Here is a 6,286-nt window from a genome sequence, read left to right as displayed (position 1 = left end):
GATTGATGGATAGATAGATAGATGATAGAGAGATAGATGATAGATAGATAGATGGATAGATAGATGATAGATAGATGCTAGATAGATAGAAGTTAGATAGATAGATGATAGAGAGATAGATAGATGATTGATGGATAGATAGATAGATAGATAGATAGATAGATAGATAGATAGATAGATAGATAGATAGATAGATAGATAGATAGATAGATGGACAGATAGATTGATAGATAGATAGATGGATAGATAGATGATAGATGATAGATAGATGATTGATAGATGATAGATGATAGATAGATGATTGATAGATGATAGATAGATGATAGATGGATAGATAGAGTATTGATAGATGATTGATAGATGATAGATGGATAGATAGATGATAGATGATAGATAGATGATTGATAGATGATTGATAGATGATAGATGATAGATAGATGATAGATAGATGATAGATACATGATAGATAGATGATATAGATGATAGATAGATGATTGATAGATGATTGATAGATTATTGATAGATGATAGATAGATGATAGATAGATAGATGGATAGAAAGATAGATGGATAGATAGATGATAGATAGATGATTGATAGATGATTGATAGATAGATGATCGATAGATAGATAGATAGATAGATAGATAGATAGATAGATAGATAGATAGATAGATAGATAGATGATCGATAGATAGATAGATAGATAGATAGATAGATAGATAGATAGATAGATGATCGATAGATAGATAGATAGATAGATAGATAGATGATAGATGATAGATAGATAGATGATCGATAGATAGATAGATAGATAGATAGATAGATAGATAGATAGATAGATAGATAGATAGATAGATAGATAGATGATCGATAGATAGATAGATAGATAGATAGATAGATAGATAGATAGATAGATAGATAGATAGATAGATAGATAGATGGACATATCATTCTGGCGAACGTCCGTTCTTTGCGCAACAAGCTGGACGAGCGTCAAGCCTGCGTCAACCACCAGCATGAGTTCAGAACGGCCTCCGTTCTGGCTTTTACTTAGACGTGGTTAAACGACAACGACGGCGACGGCATGCTTCACATCGACGGCTTTTCACCACCCCTTCGTCTGGACAGAGACAGTGAGCGCACCGGTAAACAACATGGCGGCGGCGTGTGTCTGTATGTAAACAACAGCTGGTGCTCTACAGTCACTGTGAGGGAGAAGCTGTGTACTACAGACATTGAGCTCCTGGTTGTTTCCCTGCGCCCTTACTACCTCCCCAGGGAATTCCCACAGATTTTCCTCATCCTGGTTTACATTCACCCCAGAGCTGATGCAGCTAAAGCCACAGAGCACTTTACCAACACTCTGCACAAACTAGAACTATTATCACCGGACTCTCCCAAGTTCCTACTGGGTGACTTTAACCACTGCTCCCCTGACAAGTCACTCAAAGGTTTCCAGCAATACATTACATGCAGCACCCGACAGGGGAAGACTCTGGACAAATGCCATGGTTCTGTACCAGATGCATTCAAAGCCCTCCCCCTCCCCCCTCTTGGCTCAGCAGACCACCACACCATCCTGCTGGCCCCTGCTTACACCCCTGTCATCAAGAGGATGAAGAAGGTCACCAAGAACATCAAGCAGTGGACAGCAGAAAGTATCTCCACTCTTCAAGGATGCTTCGAATCCACTGACTGGGACAGCCTCCTTTCTCCCTCTGATGACATCAACGACCAAGTTGACACAGTAACATCGTACATCTCCTTCTGTGTGGATAGCATCATCCCCTCAAAAACAGTCACCATCTACCCCAACAACAAACCCTGGATCACCAAGGAGCTTAAGGAAATCCTTAACAAGAAGAAGAGGATCTTCTTCACCGGCTCCGCACTGGAAAAAAAGGAGGTCAACAGGGAAGTTAAGAGGGCCATAAAACCTGCTAAGCTGGAGTACAAAAACACTGTGGAAAAGAAATTCACCACAGGGGACCTCCGCTCAGCCTGGCAGGGCCTCAAAACCATGGCCTCTGTGAACACTGCGGTCACCACCCCCAGAGCCATCCAGGTGGAGAGCAGTGACCCCTCCTCCCTCCCCGACGACCTCAACTCATTCTACACAAGGTTTGAGGCGGAAAACATCATCCAGCTTGAGGAGACCAGATCTTCATTCAAACCTGACAGCTCCGCACTCACCTTCACGACGGAGGACGTGGTGAGAGCCCTCAGGAGGACCAGGGAAAGGAGCTCACCCGGCCCGACAACATCAGCAGCAGAGTCCTGAGGCACTGTGCGGGGCAACTAGGCAGTGTTTTCCGGACTCTATTTCAACACTCCATGGACAGACACACAGTTCCCCAGCTGTGGAAACACTCCACAGTCATCCCCATCCCCAAAAAAACCAACCCTAAGTCTCTGAACGATCTCCGCCCCGTGGCCCTCACCTCCCTGGTGATGAAGGCCATGGAGAAGATCATAAAACAGCACATCATCAGAGCAACCGACCCCCTGATGGACCCACTCCAGTTTGCTTATCGCGCACGCAGAGGCGTCGAGGATGCAAAAATCTTCATCTTGGACTCCATCCACAAGCACCTGGAGCTTCCTAACTCCTCCGCCAGACTTCTGTTCACTAATTTCTCATCAGCATTTAACACACTGCAGCCCCACATCCTGGCCACCAAACTCTCCTCCTGCTTCCATCTGGACGACCAGCTTATACTGTGGATTCTGGACTTTCTGACCAACAAGACTCAGAAAGTTCGGGTCAACAACTCCCTTTCGGACCTCCGCTTCACCTCAACTGGCTCCCCCCAGGGCTGTGTGCTCTTCCCCCTGCTCTTCCTCCTCTACACAGATGACTGCCGATCCCCACAGCCCAACTGCCACCTGGTGAAATATGCTGACGACACAGTTCTCCTGTCACTGCTGTCAGGCCCAGCACAACATCATGGACCCGCTCTTCAGGAGTTTGTAGAGTGGTGTGACAGCTCCAAACTAGAACTGAACGTCAGTAAGACCAAAGAGATGGTGGTGACCTTCTCCAGCAAGCAGAGGGATCTGGCTTCTGCTGTCATCACCACCACCCACGGGAAGCCAGTGGAGGTGGTCGAGGAGTACAAATACCTGGGCACAATCTTTGACAACCTCCTGAACTTTTCTGCCAACACAGAGGAGATTCTCAGGAGGTGTCACCAACGACTGTTCCTCCTCAGGAAACTCAATTCCTTTGGAGTCAGCGCGCCCATAATGATGACTTTCTACTACGCCTTTGTGGAAAGCATCATCACATCCTCCATAACCTGCTGGTTCCACTCCCTCAGCCTCCAGAACCGGAACAGACTGCAGCGCACTGCATCAGTGTGCTCCAAAATCATCGGCCTGCCTGTCAGAACTCTTTCACACGTTTACAGCCAACAGGCCCTGAGACAGGCAGCCAAGATCACCAAAGACCCCTCACACATACTCCACTCTGCATTTGAATGGCTCCCCTCTGGGCGACGCCTCCGCTGTGTGGCCTGCAGAACTGAGAGGAGGGAAGCCACCTTTGACCCCAAAGCCATTCTTCTCTTTAACTCCAGCTGCTAACACCTTCCCCACACCAACACCCTACACACACACACCTACACACACACACCTACACACCAACACCCTACACACACACACCTACATACTCTCCCCGGACTACTCAATATCCTTTCTTCACTGTTACACTGTTTATACTGTTTACATTGTCTGCACTTTATTCACTCACTCCAGTCACCTTACTCTTCATTCTACATTGTGTACATACTGTATGTAGTATATTTATTGTATTCTTATCTTTAATCTTATTTTTATTCTCTTATTTTTTCCCCACTGTCATGTCCATTTTTTTCTTTGTTTTGTTTTTTAATGTCATGCTGCTCAGTTGTACCGTATTTTAATTGCCCCTCGGGGATAAATAAAGACATCTGAATCTGAATCTGAATCTGAATCTGAATCTGAATCTGAATCTGAATAGATGGATAGATAGATTGACAGATAGATCATCAATCAACTGCAACCATTAACCAATCAGGTTAGGAGGAGATGCTGGGCGGCGGCGTGTCAGAGGTGTCAATCATCATGAATGTTGAGGCTCTCTGGAGCCGCTGGATCCTCCTGCTGCTGCACACGTTTACTACATCCATGAAGATTATAGACGTGTTGATCTCTCATCACATGCCAACACGCTGCTACGCTTCAACTCTCAGCTCTGCTGGTGACAGAGAGGCGTAACCACAGCAACCAGAGGACTGACGTTGAGAGTGATGATGTCACAGTAGATGAGTAGACGAACACACCTGTTAGTCCTTCAGGCGGCACAGTACTGTTTTCACGAGGTGATGGATCTGTAGTCCATCTACGGTTCATTGTAGTTCCCAGAGGCGGAGACCCGTCAGCAACATGGCCGTCGCTTCATCACACTGGTTAGTGAGAGTTTAAACAGATTCTCTCAGCTCGCTGCCATCTTCTCCTGTCCACCTGTCCTTGAACCTGTGACCTTTTCAATCAGGGTCAAGGACAAGTGGACAGGATGGGTGGAAGGAAGGAGGAGAGGACATGAGGAGGAGGGGACAGTACTTGAGGAAAGAAGAAGGAGGAGACACAAGGAGGAGGGGACAGTACTAGAGGAAAGAAGAAGGAGGAAAACACACGAGGAGGAGTGGACAGGACTTCAGGAAAGAAGAGGGAGAAGACAGGAGGAGGAGTGGACAGGACTACAGGAAAGAAGAGAGAGAGGACAGGAGGAGGAGTGGACAGGACAAGAGGAAAGAAGAGGGAGAGGACACGGGGAGGAGTGGACAGTATTAGAGGAAAGAGGGAGGAGAGGACACGATGAGGAGTGGACAGGACTAGGGGAAAGAGGGAGGAGAGGACATGAGGAGGAGTGGACAGGACTAGAGGAAAGAAGGAGGAGGAGTTGACAGGATGGGTGGAAAGGAGGAGGAAAACACACGAGGAGGAGTGGACAGGACTACAGGAAAGAAGAGGGAGAAGACAGGAGGGGGAGTGGACAGGACTAGAGGAAAGAAGAGGGAGAGGACAGAAGGAGGAGTGGACAGGACTAGAGGAAAGAACAAGGAGAGGACAGAGGGAGGAGTGGACAGGACAAGAGGAAAAAAGAAGGAGAGGACATGAGGAGGAGTGGACAGGACTACGGGAAAGAAGAGGGAGAGGACAGAAGGAGGAGTGGACAGGACAAGAGGAAAAAAGAAGGAGAAGACATGAGGAAGAGTGGACAGGACTAGAGGAAAGAAAGAGGAGTGGACAGGACTACAGGAAAGAAGAGGGAGAGGACAGGAGGAGGAGTGGACAGGACTAGAGGAATAAAGGAGGAGAGGACATGAGGAGGAGTGGACAGGATGGGTGGAAAGAAGGAGGAGAGGACATGAGGAGGAGTGGACAGGATGGGTGGAAAGAAGGAGGAGAGGACATGAGGAGGAGTGGACAGGATGGGTGGAAAGAAGGAGGAGAGGACATGAGGAGGAGGGGACAGTACTTGAGGAAAGAAGAAGGAGGAGACACAAGGAGGAGGGGACAGTACTAGAGGAAAGAAGAAGGAGGAAAACACACGAGGAGGAGTGGACAGGACTTCAGGAAAGAAGAGGGAGAAGACAGGAGGAGGAGTGGACAGGACTACCGGAAAGAAGAGAGAGAGGACAGGAGGAGGAGTGGACAGGACAAGAGGAAAGAAGAGGGAGAGGACATGAGGAGGAGTGGACAGGCCTAGAGGAAAGAGGCAGGAGAGGACACAAGGAGGAGTGGACAGGACTAGGGGAAAGAGGGAGGAGAGGACACGAGGAGGAGTGGACAGGACTAGAGGAAAGAAGAGGGAGAGGACATGAGGAGGAGTGGACAGGACTAGAGGAAAGAAAGAGGAGGAGTGGACAGGACTACAGGAAAGAAGTGGGAGAGGACAGGAGGAGGAGTGGACAGGACTAGAGGAAAGAGGCAGGAGAGGACACGAGGAGGAGTGGACAGGACTATGGGAAAGAGGGAGGAGAGGACACGAGGAGGAGTGGACAGGACTAGAGGAAAGAAGGAGGAGGAGTGGACAGGATGGGTGGAAAGGAGGAGGAAAACACACGAGGAGGAGTGGACAGGACTAGAGGAAAGAAGAGGGAGAGGACATGAGGAGGAGTGGACAGGACTAGAGGAAAGAAGAGGGAGAGGACAGAAGGAGGAGTGGACAGGACTAGAGGAAAGAACAAGGAGAGGACAGAGGGAGGAGTGGACAGGACAAGAGGAAAAAAGAAGGAGAGG

The 6,286-nt window shown here is 48.0% G+C and overlaps 1 protein-coding gene across 1 annotated transcript in view; it reads right to left on the bottom strand.

Moving 5' to 3' along the window:
* Nucleotides 1-4,925, bottom strand: part of iqcb1 (IQ motif containing B1) — a 38,864-nt gene extending 33,939 nt beyond the window's left edge. Inside the window, exon 1 of the mRNA XM_086202711.1 lies at nucleotides 4,324-4,925. The gene's annotated coding sequence lies outside the window, so the exon portion shown is untranslated. The remainder of the gene's footprint in view (nucleotides 1-4,323) is intronic.
* Between the last annotated feature and the right edge of the window lie 1,361 nt (nucleotides 4,926-6,286).

Source organism: Aulostomus chinensis, chromosome 1 (assembly GCF_037954235.1).
Source record: "Aulostomus chinensis isolate RoL2024-O1b breed Wild chromosome 1, RoL_Achi_v1.0, whole genome shotgun sequence".
NCBI lineage: Eukaryota > Metazoa > Chordata > Actinopteri > Syngnathiformes > Aulostomidae > Aulostomus > Aulostomus chinensis.
The sequence above is the reverse complement of the archived record's forward strand: the minus strand, read 5'-3'. Positions and strand labels throughout refer to the sequence as shown.